Raw genomic sequence first — 16,621 nt, 5'->3', positions numbered from 1 at the left:
CTGTCAGAATTTGAGGACTTCTTTGGCATCCTCTAGGGAATCTGTAAATGTTAAGACTTTTCTGACTACAAACACTCAAGATGATATAAAAGGTTTTAATCATCACTTGTGGGGCATGTGCCATTTATTCTCATACTAATAAATGAGTAATTTTATACGAGAAAATTCAGCGTGGCCTGTAACAAAAAGATTGAGGAAAAATGAATTTTTTTTAACCCTGGAGAAGTGACTAAAGCTGGAATGGGTACTTCAGCTGAAATGGAATGGACGTTTCAAGGTGAAGACACATTCCTTCAGTATCCCTGAAACAGGAGGATTTTGTGTAGATCAGGTCACGAAAGGCAATTCAGAGTCTGGTGTACTCCACTTTTTGTGCAGTGGAGAGCACAAGTAGAGGTTAGAAACTAGAAGAGTAATGGCTTTATAAGAATCAAGAACAATCACCTTTTTATCCCAAAATCTGTGAAACACTGAGAAAAAAATTATACAAGGAGATCATGTTTATTTCTGCGTTACATACCATATTTTTTTTATCTACTTGGAGAAAACAGCATAGATGTGTGATTTAGGATTTACTAATTGTAGGTCATTAATTCTACTGTTCTTGATTTTTTTTGGAATGTTTTACTTTAAACATTATCTTAGTAGACATCTTACCCTATCTAAAGCATCAGTGGAGGAAAACAGGGCTTATTCTCCTGTCAGAAGACATTCAAGTGTATGAACCCTTGGAAAAGCACAGTTGGGTACAGGCACTCCTCCTCCATAGTGACGGGGCTGCAGTGTGGGGTCTCAGAAGTTCCCAAAAGGTTCCCCCAAGAGCTACTAAGAATGAACTCCAACTAGCGTTTGCTGAGAGTAAGCAATGATTTCAGCCACTCGAGGCTGTAAGTGTACAGAAAGAGCTCTGAGGATTCCATATGCTCCGTATTTTACAGCTGAAAGTGTATTTTCCTGCAAATTTCTATTAAGTGAACATGATACCCAAAAATCAAGAAGAAAGTGCGTTCTGATGTGTTTACTCTAACAGTAAACATAAGAGTTGGCTAAAAAGCAAATATTTTCTTTTTTAAAGTGACAGTTTAAGCAAACCTGTAACAGGCATTATAAAGGAACAAGCCCAGGGACTCCTAAAATAATATTTTATGTATCTCCAGATGGTTGTGCTAAATGATACAAATAATCATGTTAATCTACTCACTAAGACATTGCCGACAAAGGATGGTGTAATGATTGCAGACAGTGTACTAGGTTTACTTAGAATATTCTGGGGTGGGTTTTTTTCTTATATGGCTTTTTTTTTTTTCACTTTGTATTTGAAGTGTTCTACCTGAATTGTTATTCTTACATACTAACAGGAAGTGTATGGCTAGTTACAATGCTTTGGAAAATTGCATACTTTTAGGGTGAATGGCAATTAGCACCTTTTTATTTTAGGATTTTTGTAATATCTCTTTTCTTTCACCTTTGTACATTGCCTTGTAGCTATTATTCTCACTGGTTTATGCTGCATTTGATGTCTTACCTAAGTTGTTTCTGTCTCGCAATTCAAACATCAAATGTTTATGATTTTTGTAGGTCACTTCAATGTTATATTCATACTGGATTCTTTCAGGCAGTCTGTGCTTTGAACAGAAGCAGCAGTATGTAGTTTCCTTCTGTACCTTTCCCTTCGCTTTGTATCGATTTATTGGGCTTCCTAAACGGTGTTTCATATGTCTCTAAGTTTTATTGGAGGATCAACACTTTCTTTTTTATAATTGCATTGTGAACTGGAGAGGGACAAGGATCAACATATCAATAAAGAAACAGACTATTTCTCTTTGCCAGTGGCATAAATGTAAATGAGTTTAGTGGTGACTTGAAGAATAGCAGCGTAAGAAGAGAAATTGTATTCTGGATCAGAGGAATGATCCAAATAAGTAGTTGTGGAGAGCAAATGGTAGTTTAAGCAACATTAACTTCCCCGTGTAGTATGGTCTTGCCGTTAAAACCTGGTAGTCTGTAAGCCAAGAACTGCTGGTTCTGAGGCACTGCCAAGAAGATGGGAACTACACACAGTTTGGAGTTGGCACCTCAGTCCAGATCTTCCCGAGATTTCGGTGTTTTGGTCTCCTCTGCCTTCCGAGCCGTTGGATGCATCCTGTGTGTTCTGCCCTGGTCTTATAGATGGGGAATAGTGTTTTTCTGGCTGCAGAGCAGGGAGGTTTTACCTGTTCCCTTGTTTGTCCTGGTATGAGGAAGGGAGAGTGTAGATTGATTTTACAAGTTTTCAAATTTTTGTATTGTCTTTTGGAAATCACGTTTTAGAAAGCATTAGGCAGATACTGTTCTGTAACAAGGCACTTCAGCAAGCAAACAGGCCAAGGCCAGGTTGGGGGAGACAGATGTATGTCTCCGGTGTGATGTGGTACCAAACTACCCCAGGAACAAAACCCTGGACTTCCTCAGTCTGCAGGATTAGCACTCTGGTCATCGTTTAGCAGACCGGATTAGCACTATGCTAATCGTTCCTCAGAATGACAAGCATGTACGTCCAATTTGCTCTGACGGCTGGTCAGGGTCAGAGTGAATAGCAGTGTCATCTGCTCTTCACCCTTTGTACGTGGCATATGTGTCCTCTAATTACCCCAAACCACTCTGTGCTAGGAGCTGAGAATGCTGATAATTATTTTCCAAGCCGTCAGAAAAAGCAAAAGTAAAAGAAACTGCTCCCAAACTAATCTATCTATTATTCTATTAAAAGGAACAGGCATGTTAGTTTCCAGTGTACTCTAATGGAAACCTTTTCTGTATATCTGATAGGATGTTTCCACAAAGAATTACTGTTACCTTGAACATTATCAAGGCAAAATGAACCCATCATTCCTTAGAGGAATTTACATAAAAATGAAGCTATTCCACCCCCATATTGTAAGTAATACAGTAATCTACTCTTTATACTCCCTTGGCTTTTTAAGCCTTTTCTAAAGTGTTGTACAATACAATACACTTGATTTAAATAAACTGTTTCTTGATAAAAACAAGGAGTCTGGTAGAGCTTTTCTGTAATTGTATGATGTCAGAAATAATGGGCAGAATATTCTGTACGTGAAAACTGGAACAACTCCATTGACTTCAGAGTAGTTTGTGAATTAATACGAGAACTTAAGAGCCATAGGGGTAAGTTGTGACAGGCCCAATACATGAGGACTGGACAGCACTGCTGGAGCCGTAAACTGGTTTAGGTTTAACTGGGGAAAGCCAATGAGAGCTTGATCCTCCCCAGCCAGGAGCAAATTACTTCAGCTACAATCAGTAAACGTTACTTTTATCCAGGAGAGGTCCAAAATCTTTAATATACATACTTTGTCTCTGCCTCAGAACAGCAACAAACAAATGCAAAACAATTCAGGAGAGAAACAAAACAGAAAGGAGTCGTTAATTATGATTTATAAATGTATTAACTTGCTGAATATTCTCATGAACCAAAGCAGGAATTTAATTTCAGTGCTATTCAGCGGAGGAATGTTGCCAAAACCAGCACCTATGGAAAGAAAGTCATACCTGTCAGATCATGGTTGAAGATCAATGAAACATGTAACCTTTTAACTTTGATGCCATTTGCTTACTTTTAGATAAGTGAGTAAAAAGGACAGATTACCAGCATGGTATAGCTGTACCTTGTAAAGAATCGTTAATACTTAGTCAGTAGGAAACAAAAGCCACAATTCAGCCTGGCAAAGGGGGTCGTTAGAGCCCTGTTGCTCATGGGGAGCATCTGCGATGCTCCCACAAATTTGCCTGCGTACACAGATGCTGCTGGTGGCAATCCTGCTGCTGCGGTACCACCGTGGATGAGTTGGTGTTGAGATGCGGAACCAGAATCTCTCCTTCAACAGGGGTAGCACAGACCTGTTATTTTAACAATATAAATCTCAAAGTGAATCTGCATTGCTGCCTGGAACGGCAAAAAAATGATCAGTTTTCAGCTAATACTGAAGAAATTTTGGAGGAATTCCGTGTATTTGTAAAGTGAAACTACTTTGAGGAATTGTGGGGATGTCAAAATACAGAGGAAAGAGGTTATTTTTTCACAAATGCTATTTTCACTTTTTTGTTTTACGTCTCTCTCTCTATTTTTACTTTGGCACACTCTGTGCGCAATGCTCTTCAGAACAGCCCTTGCGTGAGCTGAAGGAGACAGTTCATGCGCGTGGTGTCCTGGAGGAGAGGTTGCTCCTGAGCTGCGGGTGCCGCTCACCGAGGTAGATGCTGAATTGACAGCCGGAGACTAAACGTGCCTGCACTCTGCTAGCTGTAATTCAGATGCAATTCTCTGTATAGCAATGACATCTTGGGGCTGGGAATGCAAGAAGATAGTCCTGATAGTTTCCCTGCATCCAGATTTAGTAACAGAAGCTTTACGTTGGAATAAGTGAGCTGTTAAAATCACAAATTAATTCATGTGTAGAAGTGCCCTTTCCTGCGGCACTTTGTTTGATGACAATGATAATACTACTTTGTATTATGATGATAGTACTTTGCATTTCTTCGGCATCTTTCATCTCAGGATTTCAAAGCGCTTCGCAAACGTAATGAATCATGCCTCACAACACCCTTGTGAAGGAGATGAATGACAAGTCTCATTATAATTGCTTTGTTACGGAGACAGATTTTTAGCATTTCTGTTTAATGGAGTTATGGTATTTTGTTTGTTGAGAAAGCAGTACATAAGTTTTTAATACATTGGCAAGTCCGTAGATTCTTTAGACGTTTCGTTTTAACTTAGTTATTCCTCCCTTTTCTTGGTGGTGGATCATCTTTCTGTAGACTGGTATGGTTAGGAATCTGATGAGATTTGCTGTTCTTGTTTTCTGTCCGCTTGCCACTGCTAGTATTTCCAAGTATTTCAAAAAAATACATTGGAAACACTCTTTATTTTGAACATAAGGTCTTCATCTGTTGTTTGTTTCAGTGGCTGGTCCAGCCCAAACCACGACGATCTTCAGAAATTCTTCTATGCACTGAGTTGAAGTTTCTGCCTGGTTCTTAGCCATCATCAGAAACTCTTCTGTTTTTTCCCCTGGTTTGAATTGGTAGCAGAAAACAACAGGTCACCAGGATATTTAATGCCTTTCCTGTGTTTTGCATAACTATTTCTGTAATTGGGGCAAAACTTCTATTTTTGACATATGGATCAAATATTTTTATTTTTTTCCCTGAGTGCGCCTTATAAAGATTACAAAACAATACAATGCCTTTGTTTTCTTTGGAGGAACGATGTTATGTAATTATAAGCAACATTTAATACACATATTTTCCTCTTGGGTTTGTGCATTTCCATGATTTTCTAGTTATATAACAGTTTATTACAATGGATTAGCCAATCTTCCCTCTTTGCCATTTGGATAGGTTTTCAAATATGTGCTTTCGAGGACTTTGATTGCAATACAATATTTTGATAGTCAATGAGGCTTACCTGTTAATTCCATCCAGAAAATGCATAATGGTGTGATAACCTCGTTATCTTGAACGTGGCGCTGCTTTTAATAGAACTTCACTTAACCATCTTCATCAGCCATCAGATATCATGTAACCTGCACCATGAATAAGTTGAAATTTGAGCTCAGACTTGATTATATCATTATAAGTGTTTGTTTTCACACATTTTAACTGCTGCCTTTTCACGTTTCATTGCCTTTTACATATCTAATATGTATGAAGATTGATAAAAATAGGTTGGTTTTTTTTTCTGGGAATATGTAAATTATAAAAAATATTTATACTGGATACATTATCATGAGAACCCATCCATAATCTCCTGGGGAACAAAGTCACAGAAGTACTTGATTATCAAACCAGTGAACTTCGTAATTTGAAAGTTCAGTGGAATATTTCTGTGCACATCATTATCTTAGTAATAGATACAAACACTCGTAGGTGATCTCATAAAACTTATTTAAACTGAGTAGAGAACTAATTTTTTCCATTTTGTTAGCTGAATGAAACAATTTAAACCTTTAGTTTTTCTCATTTAAATGTAAGTCAAAATAGTTTTATAGTTGCACTAAATGCTGTATTCTGTTCAAAGGAGGCATTGCAGGTAGGTTTTAACCATTTAGATTTGAAAATCTAATTTTAGCTACGTTTCATTTCGGTTTACATTTATAAGTCACATTTTCACACATTTTGGAGAGACAATGTTTTGCCCTTCTAAAATGTTTCCCTTTCCCTGCACGCTGGATTTAATGTCAATTTACCAGTAGTTTGTTGCTAAAACTTCAATTTAATATTTTGACAAATAACAAATAAAACTTCAAGTAAATTTATTATGGAAATGAACATTCTAAACTGTAGTTGATAAAAAGACATGCAAATTAAGGCCCACATTAAACAAGGCACTGAATATTTTGTGCTGAAAATAAATATTGTTTTTGTTAATTGGGATTTTAATTGGAGATTTGTAGAAGCTGAAGTGCCAAATGCTTTGGAAGGTGAGAGATTGAGTGCTACAAGGGCTATTTGATTTAGGACAGAGAGGTGAAATGCAGGGTGGCCGTGGATATAACTTTTAGAAGTTATATCACAGTCTAGAAATAGCACAGTCTAGAAATACTGTACTGCCAAAATAATTTTTATTTCATGGACTACTCAGGAATGTCATGTAGGACATGCTTCAGAACATGGCGTAGATTTTGACGTTTTTTTGATTGTAATGAATAAAAAAAATACCAGTATTATATTACCTAGTGACAACTTAATTTCTGGAAAACGAAGTTATATTGAAATTTGAATACTTTCTCTGGTCTTTTCTCTTGTCGCAGTGGTGCCCGGGGACAGGACAAGAGGTAATGGGCACAAACTTGAGCATGGGAGGTTCCATCTAAACATGAGGAGGAACTTCTTTACCCTGAGGGTGGCAGAGCACTGGCACAGGCTGCCCAGAGAGGGGGTGGAGTCTCCGTCTCTGGAGACATTCCAAACCCGCCTGGACACGTTCCTGTGCAACCTGCACTAGGTGACCCTGCTCTGGCAGGGGGGTTGGACTAGATGATCTCCAGAGGTCCCTTCCAACCTTATGATTTTTTTATATCGGGCTCTGCAGCCTCTATGTCTGATTTCAGGCTGTAATTGCTCTGAGCGGTAAAAGTAAACTATTTTACTCTGTATGTGCATTTCAGTTCCATTTTATTTCAGAAAATCTGAATCATTGTATGAAATGTGAACTAGAGCATTGTTGCATCGTATCATCCAAATAATAAAAAATCACTTCCGCATTAGAGAAGATGCTTCCTTTAAAGTTTTTCCTCAGACAAATTTAAGAGCAGTAGAATTTGGAGACTTCTTCAAATTAGCATGTTATATCATGTTTCATGTATAATATCTATGTGTAGTTTAGATTATTTAGAATTATTCTCTTGGTATCTTTAAAATCTGCATACTTCAGTTACCACAGCACATCCCCGAAGAGGGTGATTTACAGTGCTTGATTTTTCAGGGTTAAAGGTGCAAAAAAATGTGTGTGTCTACTTTGTGTGGGTTTTATTCAATACTTCGGTGTACAGAACCACTACAGTTGTACTCAGAAAGCATACATATATCTGCTCAACTTCATGGCTAGTCATTTTGTACATGCGTCCATAAATTTGCTTGAAAGGACACACAATACTCCAAATTGCACAAATGATTTGGGAATGTGGTATTAATCTCTTCTCAAAATCTCTTACCTGTAGATCTGCACCAAACCAGAAGTCGCTCTTTGTTAATTAGTTCTTTGGGATTCTTATTTATTCAGCAAAATTTATCAACTAAGCCTATGACTTTCAGAGTATCAGAGGATAGATATTGTGTCTTCTTATGCCAGATGAGAAATTAATTTGAATGAAATGAAAATTGTCATCTACCTCAAGAATTACAGATGAGATTGCTGCACTCATCTCGCTGATGCTCTTAGAGTACCCTGCAAATAACAGCTACAAAGACCTAAGAGCACAGGCCTCCACACAAAAATAAATTTTTCCATTAAATTCTGTAGGAATGCAGTTTAATGAATGAAGGAAAGAAGGATGAGGCATCATCACTGGAATCAATATTCAGACATGGAAGTGCTGAATATTAGTCTTGTGCCCAGGAAAAAGCAATATAACTCAGACCAAGGTATTGAAATGTCTTCTGAGTTGATTTCAGTATGAGTCTATCATGAGCAGGAATTAGGTAGCCGAACTTGGACCTTGATATCAGAATACAAATATCTGTGCTTTAAATCAATACTCCAAGTTTTACTGAATGAGTAGCTAGAAGAATGTCATAAACCTATCCAATAGGTGAAGTCAAATGAATCTAGTGATGTACGTATGCTCCCCTAAATGCCCTCGGAGTTCCCTTCCACTCGCTGGCAGCCTTGCTTGTTACGCTCTTCCACGATGTTCAGTTTCTCTGCCAACTTCCAGGTCCTTAAAACAGGTTCTTTTGGCAGCTGCAAATGCTCTTATCAGCAACTGCATTTGAAATTTATCCAACTCTCAGACAGTTGTAAAATCTTGCAAATTGAAAATCCTTGGATCTCCTGGGATATCGCTGTTTAAGATCATGTTTAATCTCCTTTTAATATCCTCTCAGCAGTTTGATCCTGATCTTAACAGTGATGTAAATTCAAAGTGACTCTCCTGGAGTCAGTGTAAAATCTAAGTAAGCCAATGGTGTTATTTTGGATTTATGGCATGAGAACAGAATCTGGCATAGCATCCTTATGTTTTAGCTCATTGAAATAGAAAGTGTAAAAGTTTCTGAATCATGTACTCTTCCTTCTTCATCTTTGCTAGCCAAAAGGTTTGCTTGCTTTGTTTGAGCTTGATCTGAAGACTAGTGACATTAATAATTAATCAATTATGTTCTCTAACTTCTATACCTCGACTGTTTGCCTCTTTATTTTGCAGTTCTCCTATAGAGTCTTTGTCTGTTAACTTTTCAACAGAACGCATAGTGAAATGGTACAGAACAGTATTAATTTAATTGCCTGAATGACTGCAGTAAAAGAAAAAACATCTCCTTTTTCTCTGCATGATCAGGAACTTCAAACATTTGGGCATATTTTTTAATCTTGGTTTTGTTGGACATTTGCGGCCATCACCACTATGAATTTTAGTATTACAATTGAAAGGCTAAAAGGTCCACGGATCCAGTCTTTTTAAAACGTGTGAGCATGTGTAGCTCTTGGGGATTTAAGTGTGTTATTTGTCAATACTGTTCTTAAATTCTCTGTTTCTGGTATTCTTGAATCAAAACTTTCAAGTACTGGGATCTAGCACAAGCAGTGCAATCTGATTAAAACTTCAAAACAATGCCAACCTCATTACCAAACTGAATAAGAAAACAGCTAGGCCTATAGTATAGTATAGTCCCATGTTCTAATGTTCTTTATGTGTGGCACCATAAAAATCAAGTTGTAAGAGGCAGGTCCATGACTTTATTTGTAGAAGGCTAGATGAGAATCCATTGAAATAATTGAGTTTTAAAATCCAGGGAATCTATTAACTGGCTTGTTTTAACCTCTTATGGGTATGCTCTTGAAATTTTAGACCAGTATCTTGGTCCATTCAGGACAGGTCTCGGTGCCTGGTGGGGAATACAGAGTAGGCAGCAGTGGAAGAGAATAGACACTTCTTTCCCAAATGCCGCAGAAGGCAGCCCCTTTCCGAGGAGATGCTTAGAAAAGCTGGGAGAGGCGGAGTAATAAATACATCCCTAAAAGCAGAAAGCAACTACAGAGAACCTCTTGGAGGTTACTACACGGGAGAGGGTAGCAGGTACTGCTTTCCATGGAAATGAGTTCATCTAGATGCTAAACAGTTTAGTGAGGGCTACTTGCACATTCCTAGACTGCAGCAGTGGAAAATGGAGAAAGAAGAGGCTTTCACTGAGTAGGTCTTATAGAAATGAAAGCATTTTCCATGGATTAAGGGCTCTGTAGATCCAGAACATATGTAATTTTCTCCAATACTCCTTGGGAAGAGCCATTCAGATGTGTTAAATTGCATGAAATGCTGATGCGAAGCATTTCTTTGTGTTGTGTAGCCTGAACATAGGCTGAAGAGGCCTAGTCCATGTGGAAATTCAGATTAGTTTCTTTTTTAAATATGCAATTTTTCTTCCTTTGATTAAATTAATGGCAATGGTGTATTGGATTTTCAGACGGAATATGTTTTTCTTCTAGTTGTAGTTGACAGTGTGGCAGCATAGTTTGAGCATGTTTTCCACTATTTGTTAGCACCCACAATATTTCACTCGGGGAAAAAACCTGACATTGTTTGATGCATTAAGCATCTGTGTTAATCTACGTTCTGATTTTGAAAAATGGAAGGCAAACAGTAACACATCTCAGCTATTGAATCAACAGAAGATTTGTGTGGGGTTGTTTTTTTCAAAATCTAAAAAACATCACCAAATATACAGAACAAATAACCAAAAGCATCAAATGACCAAGCAACAGAAATGCATTATAAAAAGATGCATTTCTCACTGGTGTCGTAAAATCAGCGGGGACGGAAATTGAATTTATTTTTTGTTTTAAATAGGGAAGTATCAAAAATTAAACTGGCATCCAAAATGTAAGTCACATAAGAATTGTTTACATTAGTTTACACTGCTGTTGCTGTGACGTGATTCCTGTAGCACGGGTAGTATATTTGCAGTGTCTGTTTGACTGTATGGATACGCAGTGGATCTGTGGGATGAGTTGAGCTGGGCAGTTGGAGACTGACCAGCCAACGTGTGTCTTCTCATGAGCGCTTACTGGTTGTTCAAAGGATAGAAGGAGCTCGTTCAGCCCTTTCCCATATGAGGATGCTGCTGAGCTACAGGAGTCTAACGCTCACAGAAGTCAATGCAAAGCCTTCCCCAACTTCTGTAGTCATTGGACGTGCCCCATTGAAATCTCCCATCTCGTGTTCCTTCAGACATAGAACCTTAATATTAGTACTGGTTTATAATAGATGCCCAAAGGACACCATTTTTTTCCTAGAAGCTTGTTAGATTATCTATCTGGACATGAATTAAAGATAAATATATAACTGAGCTTCCTGAAATAAAGCCTATCATTTTCAAGCATGTGTCTCATCACCTCTCTGAGTGCAATTTATAACCCTTGACCTACTTGTATGTGGAACTAAAAATGCTATGCAATATTGAGTTTATGTTGTTGGGAAATACAGAAAAAAATATCACCGGATTCTTTAAATCATTATCTGGACTCAAACGAAATGATACCTTATTATGCATAGGATTTAAAAACAAATCCTTTACTTAGTGATCAATGAAATTTTAAACCAAGTGGCAGATTTATAGTAAAGCAGTGCCATTTCATTTTTCAACAAGTTTAATAACTGAGATTGTTTTTGTGTTTTGTGATTGATTATTGTGTGAATCATCTAATGTTTTTAGTTATGACTCATCTGACAAACTCTAAAGTCTGTTATATTTTTATCTTCTGATAAAAGCAATATTAAAGAATTATAATCTTGTGGACTTTAAATAGTCAAGCAAACCTATATTTCTTTTTATAACTTTTTTACTCCAGCTCATTAGAGAAAAGTCACTTAGTGATTTTTTCAGTAGCAGATAGATGTTAATGCAGCGATAGCGTATCACTTGGTTCAGTATTACGTACAGCTTGAAGTAGAATTTATGGCTACAGGTTTATAACTTTGTCATTGTTTTGCTAGTCTATATACAACAGCTCAGTTTATAATTGTTTACCAAACTCTTGCAATCGTGATTGATGTCCTGGGTCTGTGCAACATGGTTATTCATACACTGATGCAAAAATGCCTTTGATTATGGCTTTGTATGGCTAGATAAGTAGCTACCGACTCATAGTACCCTGGAATAGCACGGGGACATACACAAAAATCACAAATAACAATCTGAAATACTTGAGGCGCATGCTGGGCAAGATTGACTATCTCAAGCTGCGGGCATTAGATGAAGAAAGATCTTTGTGCTAGATAGGCATGACTGCCTGGTGTTCATCAGTACAGAAGGGTTCGCAGCTGAGATTACAGACACATCGTTCTCCTTTAAATCTTCTTGGGCACAGTTTGGGCTATTTGCAAACTGATGTTAGATATACCCAACATACACGTAAAGAGTATTTGTAGCAGAGCAGAAGTACATTCTAACAAATCAAATGTGTATTCTTTAAACAAAACACGGGCAAATGGAAAAAAATGCAAACTTTTGAAAACAATGTATTTTTTTCTTATGTTTTGGAAGAAGCATAATCACTAATGGTACAGCACATCCTGCACAAAATAAGCAACACTCAGAAATGGAATTAAGAGAACTAATTATTACCAGCTATTTAGCTATGCTATATGTTACTATCAAATGATGCGCGTACAAGCCGTGCATGCTGTCTAGAAAGATGCAGTGATTTTTTTCAAACTTTTTTTCTAATAATATAAACTATATAAGCTATAAGTTGAATACATTAGAGGCATACATTTGGAGACCTCATCCTGCTGGACAGCCGGTGTGGACAGTGCCATACATGCAGGTGTGTGTGCATACACATATATATTAAAATGCATTTCTTTAATGCTTAGTGTCAGAAATAAATGAGTCTCAAGTTCCTAACTAAATAATACCTTGTCTAAATGAGAAATTTAATTTTCTGATCTGTATTTCTACAAACCCATTAGCAAAAGACATTGATACATTAAAAAGTTTATGAGGTCTGTCTGACTCACCATTTAGGCCTTTTTTCCCCCTGGAATTCTTTTGCACTGTAATTTTTGGACACTAGGTTGGCACTACAAATAGAGTTTACAGTTGCGAATTTACATTGGTCGGCAGACCCTTTGCATACAGCATTTTTCAGTTAATGTCCTTCTGAATACTATTCTCTGATAATCTACTTCAGTGTTGTAAAAACCACCCAGCCGGGGCTTGATCCTTGATTGGGTCAAATCTGTAACCCAAGGCAACCAAAAGGCTGTCCCAGTGCCTCTGGTGATTTCCCAGGCTTGAGAGAACCCTTCAGAACATAAAAGCTGACTGGTCCAGTCCGACCTGGTCTTCAGTGCATCCCAGTAGAGCTGAGGAAGTGGGATGGTGGCCAGAATGCTGCTGCAGCCTGATTTACCACAACAGTTTTTAAAACTGAATAAAGTAGTCCCAGAAGATTCGGAGGACTGTATCAGGGTAAGATGGTCCCAAAGCTCAGTGACAGAAGTGTCTAATTGTCCATACTCAGTACATGCCAAACCACTTCCTTAGATTTCATAAAGCAAGGTAGCTCCCCTCATCAAAATCTTAATAAAAACAGACCTAGCTTAAAAAAGGTCTCTGAAAACTGGAGAGAAATAGACTTCAGCCTAAATGAAACTGGACTCAATTCTGTTGTCTTTTATGGGTAGGAAGGTGCTTATTCTGTGGCCTGAGTCTGGCCACTTGGGTTTGACTGAAGATAAGGATTTTCATCTTCATCATGAAAGCGAGTTAAAATGTGAAATGCCATCAAGGCCAGACTCTACCAACAGCTTGATGAGAAGCGCTTTGCTTCACTCTGCTATAGGAATGAGACCTTTGTAGTGAACAGGGAAGGGAGACAACCAAGCCCAAAATACGGGCTCCTCCTTGGTGTACCAGGCACATCAGCCCTGTATTTGCAAGTACCAGACTGGGCACCACTTGGAATAGGCCATTCAAGCTGGTGATTTATCAGCGTAGCTCGTGCACTTAGAAGAAGGTCCATGTGCACATCTGGTATTTAAAAAACAGACCCCTGCACAGCATTGTTTATAAGATTGTCGTATTTCCGTAGTTTGGTTTGGTTTATACTGTAATCCTCATCCCACTTCAAAATTTCCTTTTCTCTCTGCGTGATTAATGCTTCAAGGATAACCCACTGGTACAGACGAAGTTTTTTGCCTTGCTAACTTTGCGGAGATAGTTTCTGTATCAGTTGCTTTGTGTAGAAATTTTTTAACCTCGGTCTTTTTGCCTTTTTTTTTTAAACCTTTCTCAAGTAAACACATGTTGTGATATTCTTACATTTCTGCAAGGAAGACATTTGTTATTGGGGAAAAAAACAGCTTTAGATGCCAGCTGCTTTGAGCTGTCCATTCTTCATTGTGTAAAACCTTGTTTCCTTGCTACAAGACACACAGTTCTCTTAAGTTATACTCTTCGTAAACACTTGTCTTCTCACTGTGCTGGTATTGTGGCTTCAATTAGTTTTCCTTGGTTTGGAGTCATTAAGAGCAATTTTCTTCTCTCCTCCAATCTTTTGCCCTTCACATTTTCACATAGGAATCAAATTTTGCTTTGTTTCATTAGCAAAATGACACTGAAATTGAAGGGCATTTTGGACAAAAACTTTGTTCAGACTATATGGAACATCCTTTATAATAAACCTCTTCTTCTCTTTCACTGTCTCTCTTGCTTCTTCCTAAAATCCCAGCTCCTGTGGATAGCAATATGCTGTTCATGTGCCTCTTAAATCTCTAATACTTTCCAGGTGAGAAGAAAAGTGAAGGAAATTGCAGGTCTGTTAAAGGTGGCTGAGAAGGAGGAGAGTCTGTTGGAAGCCATGTGGGGAAAGGGCCTGGAGAAAACAGGGTCAAAAGATGGGAAGAAGTTTCCTCTTTCATACTCACTGCGTAGATGTGCTCAAGCTATTGAGTAAATGGGACATAGATAAATTCCTTTTGATTATGAAAGGCTTTTTGGAGTCTGGTTTCCAAAGTTCACAGTTCAAGCTTTTTCATGTGCCCTAATAGAAATGTCCGGCTTAAACTTCTAATATACTTGCTTATGCTTATTTCATGAACTCCGCTGCAATGTTTCCTCGAACAATGACTCGATTAGCAGAAGTGCAGGTACGCCTTCAGATGCTTAGAAAACAAATCAGCCAGCTTATTTTCAAATGATAAATGGGTTAACTTGCCAAGCAATGAGCAGAATTTTAACAAACTTCAGATTCTGCAAGCCCACAGTAGATAAAGAAACCTTTTTTTAGGTTTCACAGATTTGTTATCACAGATGTTCTTAACCTAAATATATGGATATGCAAAAACAAATACTGTTTAAAATATGTATAAACTTCCTTTATTTATGTCTGACACTGATTTCATTCTGACCCCAGGTTTCAAGCAGCTGTAAATGCAAACTCCAGCCCTCGCTGTACTCCCCCGCTGCTCTGCCATGACTTCCAGGGCAGCTTTTTTGGTTTGCATCTGACATTTTGTGAAAATAGGTGTGGCAAATGTATTTAGAAAGATTTCTCACTTTCCCACTAGTTAATCTGATAGGGACCACATTGAATTTGCATTGGCTTCAACATGCCGTTTGTAAAGTTACAAGTTACCATCTAGCCTAAGGCTTCATAGGTGAAGAGTCACCAACCACTAGAAATAGCCTGCAAAGGTGGAAATTTGCAGTGCTGCTTCCTCTTCTCCTTGACTTTGCGTATGGTAGGAAATCAGTGGAGTAGTTCTGCAGATGTTCCAGGCTCCCCTTCCTCCCTGCACATTTCTGTGTGACCCAACGTCATTTCTTGTGCAACAACTCGGTGCAATAGTTCTTCTGAAATGATGGCAAGGTAGTTTGGAACTGCCATAACGTAAACTGTAATGACTAAAGGGAATATATCAAGTGTCATCATTTATCAGTATCACATAGTGATTTTGGTTGACCACCTCTCGTTTTCTGTATCTAACATAAAAAGTAGGACTCATGTCATCTGACTTGTAGATGGTTGTAGGTAGGTTTCTAGTCTGAGCAAGTTGTTAAGAACCGTTTGGCATCTCCAGCTAGTGGCCTGGCCCAGTTAGAGGAACTTCTTTTTATGGACATTAAATGAACTTTTACTATAGATAGCCTGTTAGATACCCAATTTTAAAATGGCTTAAGGAAGGTGAAAGTAATTCCACAGTGGTTATTAATGTAGTCAGACTTGGGACTTAGACAGAGGTGCAAACACATGGATTTCAGCAGGAGCTTTGCTTTAATTTTGTTTGCAGGTAAGGATTGTCTATCTATAGATCCTATAGGAAGATGAACAAATGAGAGAAAAATAATAGCAGAATCTGATTAGTTTACACCGAGATTTCAATGCAGAAAGGAGGAAGCAAGCCACTCACCAGATGAGATGTTACTTCATCCATTTGTTAACGTGCCTCCTTGAATGGAATTAATGAAACCTTTCATTATAGATCAATATGCTCTTTGACTAGAGAATATTATGGGTACCTATTGTATGTGCTTAATTAGATTGAAATTGCTTTCACATTTCCTTTATATTCAAAAAAATCTGATCTCAGCGGTTTAAAAAAGGGAATTACAAAAGTCATCCCCTCCACCGTGCTGCTAAAGCCAGCAAGAGACGGGAAAAAAGGAAAAAAACCCTCAGCCAACTGCCCAGCTCTGGGCTTCAGCTTAGTGGCAATTTTGGCAGAGCTGCACTAAGTAGTGCTCACTACCATGTATCCATAAAGAAAACAAATGGTAATTCCCATACTGTCATCACAGAAGACTGATGGTGTCCCTTAAAGGCAATAGGTTTGGACTGGGACTGTATGGAACTGTTTTGACACATATTTCCCTTCCTCTCATATTTTCTGTCCAAAACCAATTTCTT

This window comes from Larus michahellis, chromosome 4 (assembly GCF_964199755.1).
Source record: "Larus michahellis chromosome 4, bLarMic1.1, whole genome shotgun sequence".
Taxonomy (NCBI): domain Eukaryota; kingdom Metazoa; phylum Chordata; class Aves; order Charadriiformes; family Laridae; genus Larus; species Larus michahellis.
This window is presented reverse-complemented; position numbering follows the sequence as displayed.